A 23,768-nucleotide genomic window follows, 5' to 3' on the forward strand; every position below is an offset into this window, starting at 1 on the left:
AAAAAACCAAATAAATAATAATAAGAAGAAGACTGTATACAAGCATTAATATCTCTGTTTCCTGGGGTTAGATGCAATAAGAACAGCTGCTTCAAGCTCCCCAACATTTCCTTCCCTACCATGACATACTGTGTCCCCCAGTTAAATGAAAAACAAAACCTTTCTCCTTTAAGTTGCTCTTAAAAGCAAGAAGGAAATAACTGATACATCTACATTAAGGGTTTTCCTAACTTATTTTTTTTTGTGGCAGAATTTGGTTTAAAACATGAGAAAAAATCATGAGCAAATCAAATACAAAAATAGAAAACACAGGTTGGGGATTTAGCTCAGTGGTAGAGTGCTTGGCTACCAAGCACAAGGCCCTGGGTTCGATCCTCAGCTCCAAAAAAGAAAGAAAGAAAGAAAGAAAGAAAGAAAGAAAGAAAGAAAGAAAGAAAGAAAGAAAGAAAGAAAGAAAGAAAGAAAACACAAACTACAAGTACAACAAAAATTATTGGTTGTTAAGAGAACAAACACCTCAGTGCCATAGCAGTGAGCTTCTTCGTGATCTGTACCACCACAGAACACTGCTCCCAAATCACAGATGAGAATACTGAGGTCAACCAAGAGTCCTGCTCATCTTTCTAGTCTTGTGGTTTAGTCCCCACCCCCCACATATCTGTTTACTTCACTGAAGACCATGTATAAACTATTATTCTAGAAAGTTTATATCATTATTCGGCACATTTAAAATTGCCCTGTAGTCTGGACTTCACTATCACTTCTTCCTCCTAGCAAATTATATGATATTACATTTTTTGTGATCACCTACTCATTTGTGATTAGCAAATTTGGACCCATCTATATATTCCTTTTGGACAATCAGTCCTGCAAAAAATTAGGATTTCTGGGGGGCCTTTATTTTAACTCTCCTTTGAATAACTGTACTTTTGTTCATGGAGTCACAGACTTTTACCCAAATTCAACTAATTAAATAAGCAAATTGTATTCAATTGTGTAAACTTTATAATTGTCTCCACAGCTATCCATAAACTGGAAAGGAATTTTGTAGGTATACATTTCCCACCCTATCTCCTCCATCCCCGAGACTCATTTTACAGTCAAATATATTTTGTATCTCTACAATGAGGAGCAATAATGAGTCAACAGATTAAATACTAATTCTGAAAGTTTGGCATTTGCCTAACAGAAAAGTGAACAGAGGAGCACCCTCCAAGAGCAGTGGAAGTGAAGCAAGCAGAGGGAAGTAGGGACATATGAACCAATATTCTGCTGAGGAGACAGGAACAAAACTCTTGACAATTTTGCTTAGATTAAGGACAATAAATATAATCTTCCCGAAGAAAGTTGTACCTTTGATGCCATGGCCATGTCTGAGCTCTGTGCATGGAGTCCTCCCTGACCTAGGTGTCAACTGCATGAGGATGGCTCTGGAGGAGATGGGAACAAAAATCTTGAGCTGCTGACCCAAAGGGAGAGACTTGCCAAAGTAAAAGTTAGAAAAATACCTTCAAAATAAGGATGTGGCTGTATCTTGGGTGTGCAATACTACACTGTATGTATGGCCATCATGGTTTGGCTGAATGTGAATGTCTAGGAATGCATTTTCACTGCTCTTACTCCTCCAGCACCATCCTCATGCAGCTGAGACACCTAGGTCAGGGAGGACTCCATGCTCAGAGCTCAGATGTGGCCATGGCGTCAAAGTCACAACTTTCTTGGGAAAGTTATATTTATTGTTCTTAATCTAAGAAGAATTATATTAATATATTTTATTCCAAATGTGTTTTGAAGAAATGTTTCTACGTTTATCCCACCAAAACACAAGTATCACATATTTTTAAATTTCCATCAGAAAAATATTCCAGGGATGAAGCAATGAGGGGATGGAGGAGAGGAGGAAAGGAGGAAATGAGGGTGAAGGGATAAAGGATTGAGGGGATGAGGGGCTGAGGGATGAAGGGATGAGGGGATAAAAGGGTGGTGGGATAGGGGATGAAGGAAGGAAGGATGAGGGGATGAAGGGTTGAAGGATAAGAGGATGAAGGTAGGAGAGGATGAGGGATGAGGATATGATGGTTGGTAGAATGCTTGTCATCTAATCAAGAAGACCTGAGTTTGATTCTGAGAACCCAAACAAATGTATAAGGGATGATGGCACACATCAAGAATGTAGAATTGGGTGATCTTTGGAGCTCACTGGCCAGCCAGTTTAACTTGAATGGAGAGATCCTGATCAACAAGAGATCCTGTCTCAAAAGAGATGGACAGCTACCACAAAGTTATCCTCTGGCCTCCGTGTGAATGCTCACTGTGCTGGCTAGTTTTATGACACCCCACAAAAGCTAAAGTTATTTTGTAAGGAGAACCTCGGTTAAGAAAATACCCCCAGCGAACTAGCCTGTGGCAATATTTTGTTTTGTTTTGTTTTGTCTTTGATTGATGATTGATGTGGAAGGGCCCAGCTCACTGTGGGCATTGTCATCCCTGGGCTGGTGGTCCTACATGCTATAAAAATACGGGCTGAGCAAGCTATGGGAATCAAACCAGGAAGCAGCATTTCCCCATGGCCTCTGCAGCAGCTCCTGCCTCCAGATTCCTGCCCTATTTGTGATCCTACCCTGATTTCCTTCAGTGATGTGTCATGCTGTAGAACTGAGGGCTGAAATAAACTGTTTTCTCCACAAATAGCTTTTGGTCGTGGTGTTTTCTTACAACAGTAGCAACCCTCACTAAGACACTTCACACATACATGCACATGTATCTGCACATGCATATCCACACACAAAAATCTTCTGAGACCCCAGAAGTGCATAAACAACATGAAGTGGGCTATGGGTTTAAAACAAATGAGAACACAAAGTTGGGTGTATATGAAAGGGAAGGCAGATCTGGACGGGGGTATAAATATGACCAAACTATAATGTATGAAATTCTCAAATAAAAAACTATTATAAAAATAATTTTCAAGGAAAAACAAATAGAAAGGGGAAAGAAGAAATAAAATTCCAGCATTAGTTTCCCCTCTAGACTTACTTGCCTAGTAGTGTGAGCTATCCATCTTCTGCCCTGTACTATTGGATGAAAGATGCTGTAGCACATTTCCCCCCATTTACTAACATTAGCCATAACATCTCTGGAGCTGAACATGTAGGTAATACAGCACTAAAGAGTTCAGGCATTCGCTTCAGTCTTGAGTCTGTGGTCAGGAACTTTCAAGTGAGAAGCAGATATGTGAGAGTCCGGGTTTGCAATGGCTTTTATACAACTCCAGAGAAACTCCCTGTCACTGTACCTATTCAAAACTTGAGGAGGTGATGGATGACTGATTCAGCCTGGTCATGCATAATAGCCCTAGATAAGTCATTGTCCATATTTCTCATACAATGTCTCTCTGAGACCGGGAATTAAAATAAAAACCTGTTGATGGAAAGAAAACCCTTTCCAGTGTTTACCCAGCACAGGAAATCAATCCACTCTCCTTGAATCAAAATTTAAATTAATTCGTTTTTAAGTGCTACCAAAATCAAACCAGAAAGAAATCCAAGCTATAATTTAATCCAAGAAGAAATCTTCAACTTTTTTAAACCAACAAAAAGAACATTTCAGAAAGAGGCTTGTTACTAATTATATTTTGCTGACATATGCCAATTATATTCAGCGATACTGTTCTCAGCCTGCTAGGTCACACACCAGTCTGCGAGAACAATGACGCTGAATTAACGATTACAGTGAAAGCTTTCGAGATCTCTTACTCAATCAGATGCTGACAAATTTACCTGTAAATCATAAAAAAGTCTAGAAAATTTAAATAGTTTCATAAAGTACACACATTTCACACAGTTAACATAAGCCCTGAGAGATGGAGCTTCCCTCTTTTCTTTTTACATTTATAATGTTTCTAATTTTTAAGTGACTTAGGCAGTTGTGTACATTTTTAGCCACTTCATCACTTAATACCTGTATTCAGTCATCTCCAAAAGCCATTTCAAACTAATGGAGAAAAATGTAATTTACCCACTGAATGACCTTCCAGGGAAGCCCAGTTGTTTTATGATTATAGACACATAATTTAGCCTGCAGAAGTCCCGTGATGATAGACCAAATGAAGCAAGAGTTATCACAAAGACTGAAATTAAGGGAAAAGATCAATGTTTTCAGGCATTCATTCATTACTTTCATGACAGAAAAATGGGAATACACCTTTATAGCCACTGCATAGACAGAACAGTAGAGGTATTGAGATAGGGCTGCATGGTAAAATATCATGTGCTTATGGAAATAAGTCCCTGGAATCTGCCTGGACTCTGCACGGGTAGTTCCCTTTCAGCCAGCAATGTTGGAACTGTGAGCACACTAAATGGAAAGCTACTAGAGATATTGCCAGTATGAGTAGCTAGACATGAAGGTCAAGATTTGCATCACTATAGATTACATGTTCAACTTACTGAGTGACTAAAATATATTTTGTTCATATATGTATGTGTATACTTAGGATGAATATACAGGGTAACCTTGAGAAGAGTAAAATCCAGTTTTCATAAGTTAGAAGCAGCAGGGCTGGACCAGCTACAGTCAGAGGATGCTTTAAGAATTTCATGCAAAAAAGACTGTGGTCATACTCTGGAACTCGGACTATATTTCAACTTGACTTTGGATTAAAACAAAGCTAAATTGTAAGCTTCCCTTCATTTTTGCCTTTCCAACTTTTGGTCTTTTCGCATTATCAAATTCAGCCACATTTCAGAAACAAAAATGCATGTTAAAAGACAGGTGATTCAAGTAAGATTTGTCTGAATAATGGTATATATGGAGCCTTCAGCGTGGAGGGAGACTCCTGCAAGGAAGAATTCATCTAGTCAATGGAAATCTATCGAAATCCAGGATAGAAATATTGTTTTCTTCTGAAAGCAGCATTTTTACAAACATTCACGTCTCCTTGAGCCCTCCTAGGTTTTCTTTGACACTTCCTGCTTTTAGAACTAGGTCAAGCATCACGGCCATCTGAGATGTCTCTTCTGCATCACTTCTCTGCTACCGATTTCACCTGCAGGTAAGAAGTCGAGTAGAACATTACATGAGTTGTAGTTACACTCTATTACATTTACATCATCTTCCTTTGCATCTTGCTGAACTGGAGGACTCTATAGAGTTTTTACTTGACTTTCTGTTATTACCTTGGCTTTCAAGGCTTTAGAAAAATCTCTCAACTGTGCGAGAAGGCCATTGTTCCAGTAGCACTTCTTCCTCTTGACTTGTGAAGACATGAGGTCACGAGGTGTGGCCACTCCTCTGAGCAGTGTCTCTGCCTTTTTCTCCTTCTGTGATCTATAGCGCTGGCTTCCATCACTGCAGTGTCACTCACTCTCCCTTGCACTTTCCTCTTCAGCACCTCCCTCTTCCTCTTCCATGCACATATACGCACACACCCGCACAGAGAGGAGAATCTATATGTGTCAGACATTCAGCAAGGGAAAGACAAAGGCACTGAGTTAATTACCCATCATTTACTGCTGCTGAGAAGAGCAGATGGCAGCAGACGATATGTAAATGGCAAGGGGCAGTGAATTATTCGATTTTTTTAGATTAATCGTCGATGACAAAGGAAGTGATTACAGGCTGTGACATTTATACAAATGTATAAAGTACATCGCACTAAAAAATAGAGCTTAATATTATTATGAGGGTGTCAGGCATATGAACACTATTGTCACAATACAAAGCAACAAATTTACAATAACCCAAGAATCTAACCTCCTTCTACCTAAAAAGTTTATGGAGTCACAGTCTCTAGGGGGAAAAGATGAACTCAAGGCTGAATATCATGAAATAGTTCTCTAAAACTAACCAGATTAAATGAAGTAAATATATACAGGGACTGCTACATGAAGTAGAATGGTACATATTGGGACATAAAACAAAACAGGATTTGTTCTCAACAGACCTGGTGCTGCATCAGTGAGTAGACTGTAAAACAAAAAAGATGCTAATAAAACACAATCCAGAAATAGAAATTAAAATAAAATGTAGTGTTTCACAATGAGGCCTTAAGGGTATGGAAGAAAAAAATACTCAAACAGAAAATATAAAATGGTTGCATTCCTATTCTCTAGAAATACTACTGTCATATCAGACATGCACAGACAATCCCCCAATAATTTTCAAGGACAAAGTGAAGAAAATTTTGACCAAGCTTCCACTGACAAGTACACACACACACACACACACACACACACACACACACACACACACGAAGCTGCATCCCTTTGCAGGAAGGAGGCATAGTAGCCTGTTATTTTCAGTTGCTTCAATAATTAATTGGTACATGAGAAAATCAGATGCTTTCCTTGGCAGATTAGAGAATTTGCCCCATCATCAAAATGTTTTCCATCACCCTGTTATTAAATCTATATGGTGTTAATATTATTATAAAGAGAGAGCCACAGAGCCACATTTGTTCTCTGAAAGCATTCCAGCCACTGCAGTCCCTGAGGCTGCCCTGTGGGATGAGAGCTCATCTCCAAATATTAAAATCCAAAAAGAGGGAAGGCTTAGGGCACATTTATTCATACACTTCAGAAATACTTTCAAATTATCCAAAGCAAAACATTACCAAAATTATTGCTGAGTATTCCACCATTGTGCACTCTTTGTTGACAACGGTGGACCCTTGTCAACAAAGGACAGGGCAGGGTAGGGCAGGAGGACAGGGCAGGAGCTGAGGTGGGGGATGGGCGCTGTTAGCTAGCAGCCTCCACCGCAGCAGCAGTGGTAACACTAGATAGAGCATTTAAGTCTGGCAGTCCATTTTGAATGAACATGGGTTCAGGAATAAAGTGCAGGCAGAACCAATCTGCCCTGAAGAAAAGCACAGCATAAAATATTGCACAAAGAAATGAGAATTTCCAGGGTGGCTTTAACAGCAAACCATGCTGGCAGGTGCACAGAACAAACCATTAACATTGTGTGCTCCTTATAGAAAATATTAGTGGTTTTGCTGTTTTGTTTAGCCATAAAAGCAATAGTCACAGATGCAAACGATGCTGATTTATGTCTTGGCATAAATATGATGGGGACTATCATGAGAAAATAAATAGAACTCCTTTTAAAATGTTTACCTGTAGATACATGTCGCTGGAATTATATATGAGTATACTTGCAACTGAGTTATTCTCACCTTCAATCAAAATTGAATTCAGGATAAAACCACATTATTCTTACTCAGCATTTTGCATGGTTAGAAATGCAGTCAGCTCTAAGTAAAAATAATAAATAAATAAAGTATTGATGAAGATTAGTTATTGCCTGGACTCTATGACAGAAAGGGGACAATTGCTTCAGTGGAAAACACTATGTAGAACTGCTTCATGTGTGTGTCCCTCCGTACTCCTGCTTTGTCTCCAATATCAGCATCAATAGAAAAAACATAAACCAAATAAAGTGATACTCACTAATGGGAAGAGAGGGATGTTCCAGAAGAATTTTCACTTCAGGATTCCAGAAATACATGTAAAATTTACAACTGACCCTTAATTAGGAAATCCACAATCTGTGTCCCTGCCCCACAACTTTCCCTCAATAAAGCTTTATCAAACAAAATGTTTATTTAAAAATACTCCATAGTCGTGCATATATTTTGGATTGAATATTCTTTGGGTATTATTAGTCTACCTTCCCCAGTTATTGCAAAAGACAAATGAAAACAGAGATATGGCTGTTCAGATTCCATGTGAACACCCAGGCTGCAACTGTTCTGACAATGCAATATTTCTGAACTGTTTTATAAAAGAAAAAAATAAAAATGATGCTGCAAATAATCACACAAAATTTTATTTTCTTTATAACAGAGTATAGTAGTGACTTGTGTCTTAATAAAAGAGGATTTCATCTATTAGTATTATCGAATCTATGTATGATAGTGTAGCAAAAAATTTAAAAGATCAGAGTATTATATCACTAATAAATAGTTGGGTTTTTTAAGGTATGGATTATAAACACAAAAAATATTAGTATAAGATTATTATACATGTATACATAGTATAGTTATTAGTGATTTATCCAGAATAGTACTTTGTTATCTGCATGATATTCAAGGGGATTTATAAGGAAATACTTTTGTAGACATAAAAGCATTTATAATGAGGCCAGTGTCTAAAACAGAATCTAGAGTTTGTCTTAAAGAGATCAGTTTAGAAATTTAGGCATGTAGATTTTAGAAAATATGGCTAAACTGAAAATGATTTATCTGAGTAGAATATTACTGATGCCACTAAATTAGGTCTGCATTAAATGAAATAAGTATTTTTAACTACATGAAAGACGAGTATCAAAATTTGAAAATGCTTTCTGCTCATAGAATGGAATGAACATTTCAAAGCCCACTGAAGAAATCAGATAAAATAAAGCATGCCTTAAAATTGAAAGACAAAGATCTACATTCTAGAGGTAATTTATGGGTTTCTTTTTTTCTTTTTTTTTTTTTTTGCTTTACTCCAACAGATATATAGTAAGCCTCTGCAATCTGAAATAGAATTACAAACCTGCCTAGCACAAAGAAGTGTATACTTCATTTGAGCTTGTTCTAGTGCCTTTGTGCTCCGCCTTTGGAAATAGTATCATTTGTTTTTGTAAAATATCTTAAAAACGTTTTGCATTGTACATGCACACAAACATATATTCTGTATATTAAATATTTAGCTGCATTTTATATACATAATACATTTGCTTATAATAACACTCAGCTATCCTCCAACATCAAAGATAGAAAGCATCCAAAAGAGAATACAAGCAATCACTCCCTTTCTTTTTAAAAATATATCCAATTGAGGTAATATTAATAGTAGTTTAAAGCACAGATTATCTCCAATTTGCCTACTTTCTTATTTATAGATGGTAAAATATAGTTTTTCTTTTCAAAAGAACATCAATTCAAAGACTTATAAAATTCTGTCTTGTAAGAGTGAATCTTACATTTCATCTTAGGATGCTTCTTCCTCGTTCAACTCCACTGACTCCATTTTTATCAGTTCTATTTTAAGTATAATGCAGAATTTACTATAGCAACCTAAATCCAAACCATTTTCTCTCCCTTTCTTGATCTAAATCAAGCACATACAGCCCTCTGTTGGAAGGACTTCAGATTGCATTGTGTTGCCTTTATTGGAGGCAGAGAGTGTGTTTGGATGGAATGCTATTGTTTTTTTAATTTTTATGCTCACAATTTTATGACAAGAAGGTATAAAATACAGGGTTATACGTCGCTTCACAACACAGCAGACAACATTTTGTGCCAAAGACAATAAATTACATTAGCACATGGTACCTTTGTTCCAGTGACTCTAATCTGTGCATTAGTTGGAGGAATGATGATAAACTGGCAGTTCTATTCCACTGCATTCCTCAGTCAGTAAAACACTTGGGTACTGTTTACACGGGAAGGAATTAATACAGGCTTCCTTTCATTTAGCCTGTAAGAGAGATCCAGAGATGAGAAATACACTCATTTGACAAGTAATCATTTAAATGGGTTCTAGGAGCTTTTAAAGTGTTAAAATATTTATATATTCATTTGCAACCACAATATTTTCCCACATTTAAAAAAAGGAGCAACCCAAAGAGAAGATTCCTCAACTTTTGAGGGTTATTCTAAAAAATATGAGGCTCTTTTAGCACATTTTTAATATCAAGTTGAGCAGAAAGACTGTTGGCATATGAGGGTGCCACCTTTCTTGGACGGCTCTGTCTTCCCATATGCTACAAACATCCCCCGGGTCTCCTGCAGGTTTCTTCCATGCATCCTGTCTCCTACTGGTTTTAACAGTAGCAGGTTTCCTATCACTTCCCACTATACTTATGTCTGTCCAGTCTAAACATCAGCCTCATCCGCTTGGACAAATATCTCCATCATCCTAACTCAGCCCCACGTTCACAATCACCATGCACTGAAGCTCATCTTTGAAGAGTCATTGTTGCTGTGCATGAAAATAAAACTGTTTTTGTGGCATCTGAGTTCACATTGATGAACCAGGTTTTTAATGCATTTTCTTCATGAAAGTATCTTTTAGTCAGTGCATGTGTCAGATATGAAAACTTGCTGATGAAATTTTCAATCATATAAAATGCACACCAGAGTCATAACTTCTAGCAAATGTTAATGGCTCATCTACCAAGGGTGAAAGCTGGGTAAAAATGTGTGTGCATGCCAGCATGGCTTCTCCAAAGAACCTTTAGCTTATAGGATATAGATTTTTTAAAAAAAGTCTAATTTACTTTAAAAAGGGGTGGAGGTTGACAGCTCCAGGCAAAGGGCATTAGGTCTATTTTGAAAAAGACTCAATTATTCCACATTATATAAGAAGATATTAGAAAGTGGGACTTGGAAACCTTCTCTACATGAAAGGAAATGCTGATCTTCTTACCCCTAAGCCGAACTAGCTTTGCATTAGTGCTTATTCCAGTACACCTAGTGTCTAGCAGCACAGCTGAGCATTTTCAAAATATATATCATTGCATTTTGAGGGAATGGAAGAAACTTAGACCAGAGGAACAGAACAAGCAGCCATGAAAACAGCAATAGCTGGTCATACAAAATGAGAAGAGAATTCTCATTTAAGAACAAAACAAGCCCACCTTCACCTTCTCTTCCCTCCCCTCCCCTCCCCTCCCCTCTCCTCCCCACTCCTCTCCTCTCCTCTCCTCTGCTCTCCTCTCCTCTCCCATTTCCTTCCCTTCCTTCCCTTCCTCTCCTCTTCACTTCTCCATGTTTCACCACTTTTTTCCCACTTTCATGAGAATCTGGAGGAACTCTGGTGTTTACTTGCTTTAGGCATTTATCATTTCTAAAAAAGGAGTGAGGAAAAGCAACCATGGAGAGTAACAGGGAGAAAGATTTGGCATTGATAATGGCAGGCAAAACCAACTCAAGGTGTATCAGACAATGAAACTAAGGTGACAGGTAAAAAGTGAACAGTATTTTTAAAGAGTCACCCAAAGGTGGATCCATAGAGTTAGACAAGGGATTTAGGAAGAAGTCCAATTTTCCTAAACTCTAATTCAGTCAGATAATCCTCAAGAATTTTCTCCAGTATTTACAAGACAGAGACTGAGGCTCTATAGAGAATGTAGCAATTCTAGTCATGAAGGAATAAGCTTCAGCCAAGATTAAAACTGGAGTGATCACTACATATCTGCAAATAGTTTGCCAATATGTTTAGCCACTCAATTTTCATGTGTTCTGCATCCATACATTTTAAGGTCTCCCTTAACGAATAGAAAAATAAAGATAGTTCTGAACATCCTGATGTGCTTTAGAATTAAGAGTCTCAAGGAGTTGCCCAAAGTCTTTTCCTTGTAGTGAAGATGTTCAACCTGTTTTGGGCTATGTAGCCTCAAATCTCTAACTTCAGAACAAAAAAATCCACAGACACAAGCAATTTACCTCAGCTGTTCAGTAGTGTGGAGAACAGCATGTCCCCGGCCAGCAGTCCGCTCAGGGAGATGACTGCAGTCGTGAGTAGACTTGATGATCTCCCCCTTCACATCTGAACTGATGGGTCTGATGGTTAGTCTTCTAGAATAGACTCCCCTGCATGGATGTCTTGTGAATTAGGCATCCTTGGATGACTTTTCCCCTAAGAATTCAATGAAGATGTCTTTTCTGTCATTTGTATCATTATATCTTAATGTCACCTCAGAAAACAACCTCACCTGTGGGGGGGGGATTAAGAAAGTCATGAAAGAATGGCATTTCTCTGGGTCACACATGAAGTTTATTCTGTATCACGTGGCAAGAATAATTTGCTGAAAAGTAAAAACTGGATCATCAACAACTAAAATGAGTCACTTGTATGTTTTGTAGGTTGCTGTTAGGTATATATACCTAGTATATATTAAAATGTTTTTTGAGAACAGCAGCAGAGCTGGCCCTGTTATCAGAGCATCTGATATTAATTTCTACATGTCTAAATACAATAAAGCCCAGGTAAGTTATGGGATTGACACTATTTTCAACAGGATTGGGAAAATATTCAGTTAATGTCTTCTTTAGTGGAAGATAAAATGACTTACAAATATACCAGCATCCTCTAAAATCAACTTCAGAACTGGAAGAATTGCACCTTAAAACAAAATATTCTACAAAATTCCTTAAGCAAGTAGTCAAAAACAGCAGTAACTATTATTAAAATAAATAAACTACTATTATCTCTCAACAGACCAAATTTAAGCAAATTAGACAATGTAATTAATTTGATAAAAATTAGATAAAAAGAGATAAAGTCCATGCTGAAAAATTTTCCAAAATGATAATCTTAGAAATCCCCTTATGTAAAATGAACAACAGGAATTGATATAACTCAAGATCCAGCGACACCATTCTTGGGCATATACCCAATATACTTCATCCTACCACAGAGATACTTGCTCAACCATTCTTTGCTGCTCTATTCAAATAGCCAAAAATTTAAAACAAAGTAATAGCCCCTCAACAGAAGAATGGATATAAAAAATGTGATACACAATGGAGTATTACTCAGCTGTTAAAAAAAATGACATCATGAAATTTGCAGGCAAATGGATGAAACTAGAAAAAATCATCCTGAGTAAGGTAACCCAGACCTAGGTAGAAAATATAATTAGTGCCTTATTCAAACATCAGCAGAGAAACTTCCTTCTTCAGCAGGTGTGAACAAGTATAGAGATCCACTGCAGATATTATGCAGAAAGTGAGAGACCTGGGAACACTGAACACTAAACGGGATGTCTCCATCCAATCCCTTCCCTCAGAGCTCAGGGAACTTCATGGAATAGGGTATGAAAAGAGCCAGAAGGGATGGAGGACACCAAGAAAACAAGGCTGTCAACACTGACATGAGGAAAGTTCATATGAACTCATTGAGACTGAGCAGCATGGACAGGACCTGCACAGGTCTGCAACAGATCCTCTGTGCTTGTATTATGGCTTCCTGTTCAGTGTTTTTATGGGATTCCTGAGTGTGTGAACAAATGGGTCTCTGACTCTCGTGCCTTCTCTTGGATTCTTTTCCTTCTGTTGGTTTCTCTTGTCCAACTTCAATGTGATAGTTTTGGTTTTCTCCTATTATATTTTATTTAGTTATATTTTTAAAAATGAATGAATGAGTGAATGAGTGAAAACCTAGCCACCAGAGTAAAAGTTAACAACTGAACTGTCACTCCTGCTGAGAGAGGGAAAATCATTTTTTTCCAATGGAGTGACAATGGGAATATCAATCACTGCAGGACAGGTCTCATGCTCAGGAGTAGTTGACCAACATAAAAAAGCATCCACAGTTTTTTGTGGAGGTTCTTTTATTTGGTTACATTTTGGTGAGTTTTGGAGAGGGTCGTGTTTTATATTCTTTTTGTTGGTTTGGGAGATTGTTGTTTAAATGGGTTTTTATTTTTTGAGAAAGAATTTAAATTTGGTTGGGTAGGGAGAGGATCTAGAAGGACTTGGGGAAAGGGAAGAATACTACCAAGATATATTTAAAGTTAAAAGGTTTTTTAAACAATAAAAACAAAAGAAATTTCCTTATCTAAAATAAACAAACAAGCAAACAAAAAAAGATTTGTTTGTAGTGTTGAAACAAAAAAGACAATGAATGTGGAAAACTAATTTTAATTGGCAACTAGATAAACCTCAAAAATTGAATAAAAAGCATGAATCTGTGTTTTCTGACTTTGCTGAATAACCAAGAGGGGCATTGCTATTTAGACTTCTTCCTTATCTAGGCTGTGAGTCCAAACAGTGCAATAGTATTTCAGAAAGCACATGCATCACTGGGACTCACTGACAGCCACTGTTACTGTACAGCACAGTGACCCCAGCACTGAAGGTAATGATGGGCTCTTGGTGCCAGTTCTGTATTGTTCATGTTCATAGTCCCAGGAGCCTGGATGAATATTCATCAGGAATACTGACATGCTAGATTCTACACTTTCCTTCAGATCTTTAGATCCCATAATTCTTTAAGTAGTGGAAACAATAAATATATTTCCCAGTAACCCAACAGGAGATTTCTTTTTATATATCAATGAAACCAAGGGCTTAAGCTAGAAGAGAGCTAATCTTCCTGCCTCTAAACCAGCATTCCCATATTCTCCCTCTCTTTTCTTCCTCTTTCCATTCCTTAGTTTCTCAACCATTCTGGCATTTTCTGGATTGTCTCTGTGAAAATGCTGTGTTCATCACTGTACTTCTGTCTTTAAAATTTTCAGTGAAGTGGGTCAAGTTCAGAATGTTTGGCATGATGTTTCTAAGTTTTGAACAAATGTCAGATAAAATGGAAGATGCCTAGATATGCTTGAATTTCAGATAAACCACAAAAATGCTTTAATGTAAATATGATGTATGTGACATTTGCAACCTACTTTGAGAATTCATTCATTGCTAGTCTGAAATGTACAAATAACTGGCCACTCTAGAATTTTATCTGCTAAGCTGGCAAGGACTCCCAATCCTAATATCTCTTGTCAGTGAACTCTTCCACCACTGCAGAGCAAGCATTCTGCTGTGGCCAAAATTGTAGCTTCACGCTTCTCCCATACCTGCATGTCCGACCCCTGACATTGGTTCTGTCCTGCTTCCCCTCATGAGGCCCTTTTCTCATCCATGAAAACCGTACGGATCCTGATGGTCAAGATCAAACGCATCATCTCCATAAACTCCTGAACACTCTGGAGTCAGTTCCTATGGCCCCTTGTCTTGCACATTCATACATCCATCAGTCCCCTGCCTTGTCGTTTCCAATTTCATGTATGACCTGAATAGCCTCTAATTCTTCTCCTGCTCATTCCCCATACAATGTGCAGAAGGTAGGGCTGCTACTTGTCCTGCATATTTGCATACTAACCTGGGAAAGTCATTTATACCTTCTAAAAGGGAGCAGAACTGAAAACTGACCCTAGGAAGAATCTACCATACAGAGTTTTACAAGTCACTTTTTATAATTCCTACAACAGATTAGCAAGATCTCCTTTTGATCAAAGACACCAAAGCTCCGATAATTTAAGTGATCAGCCTTGGGTTACAGGAGCGCATGCAGCATTTGAACCCAGTGCATGCTCCTGCATCAACACCCCTCCACCATCTCCGTTATTGCTGTTGTCAGTTGCTATTGCTGCAGCTGCTACCACAGTGTTTTTAATGTTGGTTTGGAATCGTCAGCAAATGAAAACTCCAAGCAGGGCAGCTAAGGTCAAGTAGGCAACTAAGGAACTTTGTTGGAAGCACAGATTGCAGCTGGGGCGGATGCTGCCACCCTGGGAAAAGCGGGAACAGCTGGGGCAGCAGAAGAGAAAAAAATCCACTGCATGGGGTGATGAAAATTAAGTGGAGCAGGAGCAAAGCTGACTCCACATTTCCTGGTAACTAAATGTTTGCAAGCAAACAGCAGCGCAGAGCAGCTCTGGCAGAGAGGCTAGTCCCACACCATCCCTGAGGGACAAAGCCCTTGGGTTCTTGCTGTGGAACCTGGCTGCCTTGAGAAAGAAGGAAAGGACAGAGGCTGCAGGCAATCCCTGGCCTAGAATTCCTAGCAGAAGTTGGGAGTTGGTGCAGTGACTGCTTGTGGGTCAGTAAATTCTTAAACAGCATGGAGGATCCCTATAAGGTCACTGATTTTTTTTTTTTTTTTTTAAATTTCAGTGCCCATTTGTTCACCACTATATTTATTCTCTGCTGGTTTTCAGCTTCAAGCTCCACCAGGTCCAGGCAGCTTACCTTACCCTGTGGAAAACACCACCTCCTAGAGAAAGAGCTTTTACCTTCCTAGTCCTTTGGAAGGCTTATCTTGTAATGATTTCATTTATACCTCCCTGCTGTTTGCAGACCTTCCAATCAGCAGGTGTGAGGCAAGAAGAGGACCTGTGTTTGGTCTTTCTTGCATTTGTGGGTTTAAAGCATGATATCAGTTTAACATATTCTTGGTTGTTAAATGCGAACCACTTGGAAGAGCAAACATTCCACAGAACATTCTACCTGCCCATTTAAAAGCCTTTGTAGCTAAGACTAAATTAAGCAAACCATGGTAGACAGGATAAGCAATGGCCCTCCACAGTAGCAAAGGCATTATTATGAACTGAGGATCAATAGACATTACAAGCCAGCGTTTCTTTTATTTTCAGCCCTAACCTTTGAGAAAAAGTAAGCCTCCAGATTATCAAATAGGATCAGCACACTTGTGACTGCAGACACAAATAAAATTAGGGCATCTGATACTGTCAAACATTCATAAACCTTTGTAAAGTGCCTTAGTTTTCTATACTGCATGAATATCCACAAGTAAGCCATTGCACTGCAGAGTTTCTTGTGTTTACATTATATCAAAGTGCCTTGCCAACTCAGTTACAGGATGCCCCGTTTACATGCAGGACAACTAAAGACAAACAATTTGTAATCCCAAGAAGTTGATTGGCTGATTACTTGTTTAGTGAAGATAAGTGGCTAAAGCTGAATTAAATGTGTGAAGGGCTCTTAACATCACATGACATACAAACTGTAAAATCCCAGCCAGCTACAACACCTTCTGCAATCAACAAAAGATTGAAGCATTACAGATCCCTGCCTAATAAGGCTATAGTCTGTATCCTACTAAGCACCATCCTATGTATATAGTACCTGCCATCTATATGTTATGACCTGGAATATGTCCCTCTCAAATTGTTTCGCTGCCTGTCTGTCACTCTTTCTTTCCCATGCTCTGAGTTTCATACTTACACAATGGATGTGGTACATTTGAAAGTAGGACAAAGTGAACAGCAGTGATGGAAAGCCAATCTCCTTGTATGAAAATCCACCTTATTCTTTTAGAAGAAAAGCAAGTCCCACCAATGCTTCAAGAGCATACAGATATGCTGAAAAATGGAATCTTGCTAATAGGTGACAGAAGCTGAGTGTCCATATTGCCTGGAAAGCAGCCTAAAGAGATGAAGCAATCACTTTGCACTAGTCCTGAACTAGAGGCTCTTATTGTTTCTGTAAGCATATATGCAGACAGACACACACACATCAATGCATATGCACACACACATACATGGACACATTCACACACATAGGCAGACTTAGACAGGAAGACACAAAGAATGTACTCACATCCATTTGTAAAAGACACTCCTACATGAATACAAAGGCGCATGCAGGCAGGCACCCCTCACTGCTGGTATGTGCACACTGAGGTCAGACGATAGAATTTAAGTTTGGAAGAAATTCATTCATTTGCCTCTCATAAGTAAAGATGTTATCATAGGTTATAAATATGATAAAAATGTGTCTGTAAGGATTGAGGGCAACAGGCCTAGAGGAGACTATACTTACTTAATATGCTATCTTCATACACATGAAGAGGGTAAAAGTAGGCCTTTAAGTGAAGATGAAAGGCAGCAGTGTTGTTTATCCTACAGAAGAGCAAGTTAAGAGGTGATCTGATTACTAGTTTGGAGTACACAAAGGGCATTTTTATGAAGGTGATGGTGATTGATTGCTCTCCATATTGGCAGAGGACCTGACAGGAAAAAATGGGCCTCGAGATAGAGTTCAGGTAAATATAAAGAAAAATGTATTCAACCTCAGCTTCATAAAACACAGAAATGGCTGGGAGAGAATACGGAGAGCGCATCCCTGGAGCTGGTTAGAAGAAAATAAACGGTTGGTTATCTTCCTGGCATCTAAAAAGGCACCTGCTTAAGAGAAGCTGCTTGTAATCACTTAGTACTTGTTCTGGGTTAGAGGGGAAGCACTGACACTTGAATGTGAAACTAACTGCCACGGGGATTATAGTATCATGCCTACCAAGCCACGGTGTGTTTGGAGCTTAATTAGAGAGGCCTTGAACCCCCCTGGCGTTGTCCAGAAATAAGCTGTGCTCCACATTGCTCCCTGCCATATCAGCTCTGTCAAACACAGCTTGTCATACTCTGTTTCTTAGGATCTGTCCTCTGCTAGCATTCAAACTGTTTTTGCTCTTTTTCTTTCGCCAGGACAATCTTCCTCAGAAAGTGCCATTTCCATCTTCCTTTTCCTCAGCCCAATTCTACATGTATAACAACTCCAGCCTACCCCCAGACGGAACTTATCTGATTTTTGCTCACCCTACAGATGATACCATATGAAAAACCATTTAGACTTTGCAGACTCCAGCATGTGTATTTCTATACAGGACTTCCTTCCCTGATACCAGACTCCTACTTTCAATTGCCTCTGCCCCATGTGCCTTGCATTACTCACCAGGCAACATTTAATAAAATAAAGCTTCCATTTGCTATATCCCATGTCACTGGATTTGTGGTTCCCCTGCCCATCCTTCTAAATGGAAATTCTATTATTTCTGTTGCTCAGGTCTAAGATTTTTATAGTCATTAATATGACCTTGATTTCTCCACATCAAATACCTAATTCATGGAAAATTCTGCCAATTTACTCCCCAAATGCATTTTAATTTAAACTTGTCCACTGCTGCCACCATGCTTCCAGTCCCCATCATTTCTCCCTTCAGTTATTATAGCCCTGTCCTATTTCACGTCTCTGCTTCCACCCTTGCCATCCATGCATTCAGAGTGAGCCTTAAAAACAGAAAAGCGCAGGAGTGACGTCAGCCAATGACGAACGGGGCTTTTCTGCCATCATCTTCTCACATGCACTGATGTTGGCAAACAGTAGTCCAGGCATCCTGTGGGAAAGCAGCAACACACTTCTAGAGCAAAAATAAAAATCTCCAAATAGACATATGAGGAAGAAAAAAAAATAACACAGTTTCACTTTACCTACGTTACCCAACCCCGAGGCTGAATAGTCACTCCCAAGAGAGCTTTATACTTCAGTTCCTTCTTTCAAAGGACCAAAAAAGAAAAGAATGTAGTGAAGACTGGTTTCTATAACTGTACGTGATGCTGAATGGAAGGAATGAGGATTTTCAGGATGCCGTAAAGAGAAATATTATATGATTGTGGGGGTTCCAGAAGAAAAACATAGAGAGGATGATATAAAGTCGATTCAAGAAACAATGGCTTAATATGCTCCAAATCCTGTGAGCACTGCAGCTACCAAAGTATTTGAGGTTGTAAGTCCATAAATGGGCATTTAGGTACCATAGCAAGACACTAAGACTGACGAAAACAAAATCCATGGTAATGACAGAATTTTGTGGCTTTATCAAAGAAAGCGTTGTGAATGACACAAGAAAAATATGTCTTATAAGGGGAGCTGTGTGTGATTGGCAGAGACATTTCAGCAAGTCAGGAAAATGAGATGGCTTCCTGAAGGTGTTAAATAGGAAAGGGATCTCCCAAGAAGGAAAACCCCTGAGCAGAGCCCTCCTTCAAAAAACAAGGGGATATTTATTTTTCCAGTTGAAACAAAAGGGTACTAATTAGTTACATGAAAACAGGAATGTTATTAAAAATAACTATTTCCACAACAAATTGTTAATGGTAGCACAATTATAAAAACAGCACACTGAGACACTAATAACTAAAATGTGGTGAAGGAGGAGAAGTCAAAATGTAGTTTTTATGTGTAATGGAAGTTAATTTGCCATCAGCCCAAATTAGCCTCATGTAACTGCAACACATTTCATGTAAATTCTATGGCAGCCACAAGGCAATGCGTACCGCTTAAGAAAGTCATCAGACCACCAAGAAAAATAAAACAAGGGGAAGAAGGGAAAAACAAAACAATTAACAAAACACCAACTGTATGTCATTATTTGTTACTAGTCACATCCTATATAAACAAACTAAATTCTCTCATCAAAGTCCTATGTGGCAGGAGAAAAACACAAACATGCCACTCATGCCCGTCACATGAGAGTCATTCTAATTTGGGAAGTGAAGAGAGGAGGATGGCAAACCAAAGCAGGCAGAGACAGCAATGCTTCTACTGGACCCATAGCCTTTAACTCAGAAACTGCAGAAAGAAGTTAAAGTCGTTACAAAAGAGCCAGCTGAGCACAGCACCAGGCTGTGGCTAAAACCGCAATTACAAATACACAGATGATATACAGATAAGGCATAGTCAGAGGTATGGGTGCCCTGAACTTCCAAGCTCATAAGTATGTTAAAAAATAGGGACAAATGAAAAATAACAGAACAATCTTAATAGAAGACTTTAATCCCATTGTCAAGTCTAAACAGAAAGTCAATGAAGTCTAGAAGAAAATGCTGGACTTGAGCTACTCTTCAGATGAACTATATCAAGCAAATATATGCAGAAACTGCAGTCAACAGCAGCTGCTTACTCATCTTTCTCAAGCACACAGAGCACCATACAGGATAGACCACATGTTAGGCCAAAAAATAAGTGAAAAACTTTAAGACATTAAGATTACACCAACTATCTTTGCTGACCATAATAACATAAAACTCAAAATTAATGAGAATAAAACTTGAAAATTCATGAATATAAAGAAAATTCACATATATATATAAAACTTTCATATATATATATATATATATATATATATATATATATATATTTATTAGCCACTGATTAATAAGAAATCAAAAGAGAAACTATAAAATGCCTTAAAAATTAATGAAATAGAAACACAGCATAGCAGAACTTCTGGGATATGGCAGAGGCAGCACAGAGTGGGGGTTTCCAGCAAACGGCTCTGTGAAGAAGGAAAGGCCCGACCAGCATAGCTCTGAGTGAGCAGGCCGGAGGTCATACACACCAAAGCAGCCAGCAGAGGAATAGAAATGAGAAAACCATGGAAAAGCCTCAAGCTCAACTATCCAAGGATAAACAAATCTTCAACTAGACAGTGAAAATAAAGGGAGACAAATTATAAAAGCAGAAATAAAAGAAGACACCTTAGACCAACATAACAGAAATACAAAGGATCATAGAGACTACTACGAACAATTAGAGAATATTATCTGTCTAGCCTGGGAAAATAAGAAATTCCCAGATACGTGCAACCTACCAATATCTAGTGAAGAAGAAATAGAAAATCTGAATAAAGTAGTAATGTGGAAGGAAACTGAATCAATAACCAAAGATCAATGGGGGGAGGTAGATATATAGCTCAGTAGTTAAGAGTTACAATTATTCTCCCAAAGGACCCAAAATCAGTTCCCATATCCTACATAGGATGGCTCACAACTGCTTATAGCTCAAGACCTAAGAGACACAAGTCTCTGGTCTCTGGTCTCCAAAGGCACTTGTACTCATACACACACACACACACAGACACACACACACACAGACACAGACACACACATACACACACACACACACACACACACACACACACAATTAAACCTAAAGTAAATCTTTTAAGAAATAATTTAAAAAATATCTTCCAGTGAAAAAAGCCCCAAACCAGATAGTTTCACTGTTGAATACCAAGAATTAATATCAATCCTTTTCATATGTTTCCCAAAAATGTGCAAAGGAAGGAACACTTCTAAACTCAGTTTATAGTATTCAGGCCATACAAGTGTACACAGAAAGTAAGAAACGTATAGGCCATCCCTCTGATGAATACAGACATAAAAACACTCAACAAAATAGCAGTGAACCAAATTCATGAACACATTTAAAGAGTCATGCACTATGACAAAGTGGGATTTATCTCTTGGATTTAGGATGGCTCAGTATGCACAAATTAATGCATATGACATACCTTATCAAAAGAATAAAGGACAAAAACTATACAGTCATCTCATGATGAGAAAGCAGTTAACAAAAATTCAATATATTTTTATAATTAAAATTCTTACCATAAACTGGGTGGTGATGGCACATGCCTTTAATCCCAGCACTCATGAGGCAGAGGCAGGCGGATCTTTATGAGTTTGAGGCCAGCCTGGGTTACAGAACAAGTTCCAGAATAGGCTCCAAAGCCACACATAAACCCTGTCTTAAAAAACAACAACAACAAAAAAAATTCTTACCATAATGGGTATCAAAAGGGCAGGTTCCTCAGAGTAAAATAGACAAACGAAGACAAACCCACAGTCAACATCATGCTTCATGGTGAACGTTGAAGGCGTTCCTCCTAAGAGTGGAGACCAGGTAAGTAGGTGCACACTCACTACTTTTGTTCAACATGGCATTGAAAACCAATTCAACTAGGCAAGACAACATTAGCAAAAGACATCAAAGTTGGGAAGGAGAAAGGAAAATATTCTCTATTAACAGAACACACCAGCCTATGTATACAGAACCCTGGACTATAGCTAACGTTGTTAAAATAACTGTAGTACTGAAAGTAACCTAGCAGGTTCAGTAAGTCTCTACTGAAAATATTGGTAGTAGGCTCACAAAAATAAAAACAACTCTAAAAATCATATGGAACTCCCAAAGAACTGAAAGAGCTAAAGCAAGCTGAAAAACAGGAAGAAAGATGGAGATTGTATTTGCCAATTTCATATTATAGCTCAAAATTATCCTACTAAAAACACTTGAGATCAGTGATAGAGACCAAACCCACATGTGTACAGAGTCATCTCAAAATGGATTGATCATTTACACCTAAGTCACGGAACCATTTGCTTTTAGAAGAAAATACCTCTTAGCGCTGATCTAGGCACTAATTCTTTTTAGATAAACAAATAGGATCAAATGAAAAGGTTCCACATGACTAGGACAATAAACCAAATTACAACAACTTAAAATGAGATCAGTTACTTGTAAACTATTTATCTTGCAAGGAGATAATGCTCAAAATACAGAATGAATTAATATTTAATGGCAAATAAACAACCTTAATCAAAAATCAGCAAGGGAACTAAATGGGAATTTTTAAAAAATACACAAATGGACAAGTGTTTGAAAACATTACTAATCATGAGAGAAATGCAGCACAAAACCACAGTGACCTATCATATCATAGCTGTTATGATGACTATTATCAAAAATCAAAAGAGAGTCTGTGTTGGGGAAAATATGGGGAAAAAACTGCATCTAAGCTCTCTCTCTCTCTCTCTCTCTCTCTCTCTCTCTCTCTCTCTCTCTGGTGTGTGTGTGTGTGTGTGTGTGTGTGTGTGTGTGCGTGTGTGCCCGTGTGTGTGTGTGTGTGTGTGTCTGTGTGTGTGTGTACCTTCAAAGATGTCTCAGTCATACCCATGACCACTGGCCAGTTGCTGTGCCCATCATCTCTCTGAAATCCATGGGTAATAGTTTGAATGAAAATGTCTACAACAGGGTCAGATACTGAACACTTGGTCCCCAGTTGGTGGCACTGTTTGGGGGAGGCTTAGGGAGCCTGGCATTACTAGAGTAAGTATATCACTGCGGGTGGGCTTTTAGAGTTTAAATCCATAAGCTGCTTTCAGTCCTTCCTCTCTGCTTCATGTGTGTGGTTGAAGATTTGAGCTCTCAGCTTCCTGCTACCTCTATACTTCCCTATCATAGCAGACTCTTATCATTCTGGAATCTAGACGTTGCCTTGATCATTGCTTTATCACTGTAACAGAAATGTAACTCATAGGCCACCTTACCCTGTTTCACAGGTGTCTTCCTCATGGCACACACACTTACTTTATTATTTGTATTAGAGATTTTTATGTCATTGTGGCCCAAACATTAGCCAGGACAACTTTCATAAGGAAATGGTTACTTGGGCTCAGGGATTCAGATTTGAGGCTCAGACCATGGTTGGCACCGCATGCTTTGTCAGAATACCATGGCAGTGGGATAGCATTGTAGAGAGGCTTCCTGCCATCACAGTAGACAAGAAACAAAGCAAAAGAAATATAAACATGGGATAAGGCAGGATATAGAGCACCAAGAACATGACCCTCGTTTT

At 38.5% G+C, this 23,768-nt stretch overlaps 1 long non-coding RNA gene across 3 annotated transcripts; it reads right to left on the reverse strand.

The window, feature by feature from the left end:
• Nucleotides 1-2,991: 2,991 nt before the first annotated feature.
• LOC118578201 lies at nt 2,992-22,008 on the reverse strand. 3 transcript variants are annotated; one of them, XR_004944235.1, is made up of 5 exons: nt 21,913-22,008; nt 11,438-11,630; nt 9,323-9,467; nt 5,178-5,447; nt 2,992-5,047 (listed from the first exon to the last, which is right to left on the reverse strand). It is a non-coding gene; the product is annotated as an uncharacterized LOC118578201 (long non-coding RNA). The 3 variants fall into 3 exon arrangements; XR_004944236.1 differs by lacking the exon at nt 21,913-22,008 and adding an exon at nt 5,945-5,967 and having other exon boundaries at nt 11,438-11,695; XR_004944234.1 differs by lacking the exon at nt 21,913-22,008 and having other exon boundaries at nt 11,438-11,695.
• Between the last annotated feature and the right edge of the window lie 1,760 nt (nt 22,009-23,768).

This window comes from Onychomys torridus, chromosome 2 (assembly GCF_903995425.1).
Source record: "Onychomys torridus chromosome 2, mOncTor1.1, whole genome shotgun sequence".
Lineage (NCBI taxonomy): Eukaryota > Metazoa > Chordata > Mammalia > Rodentia > Cricetidae > Onychomys > Onychomys torridus.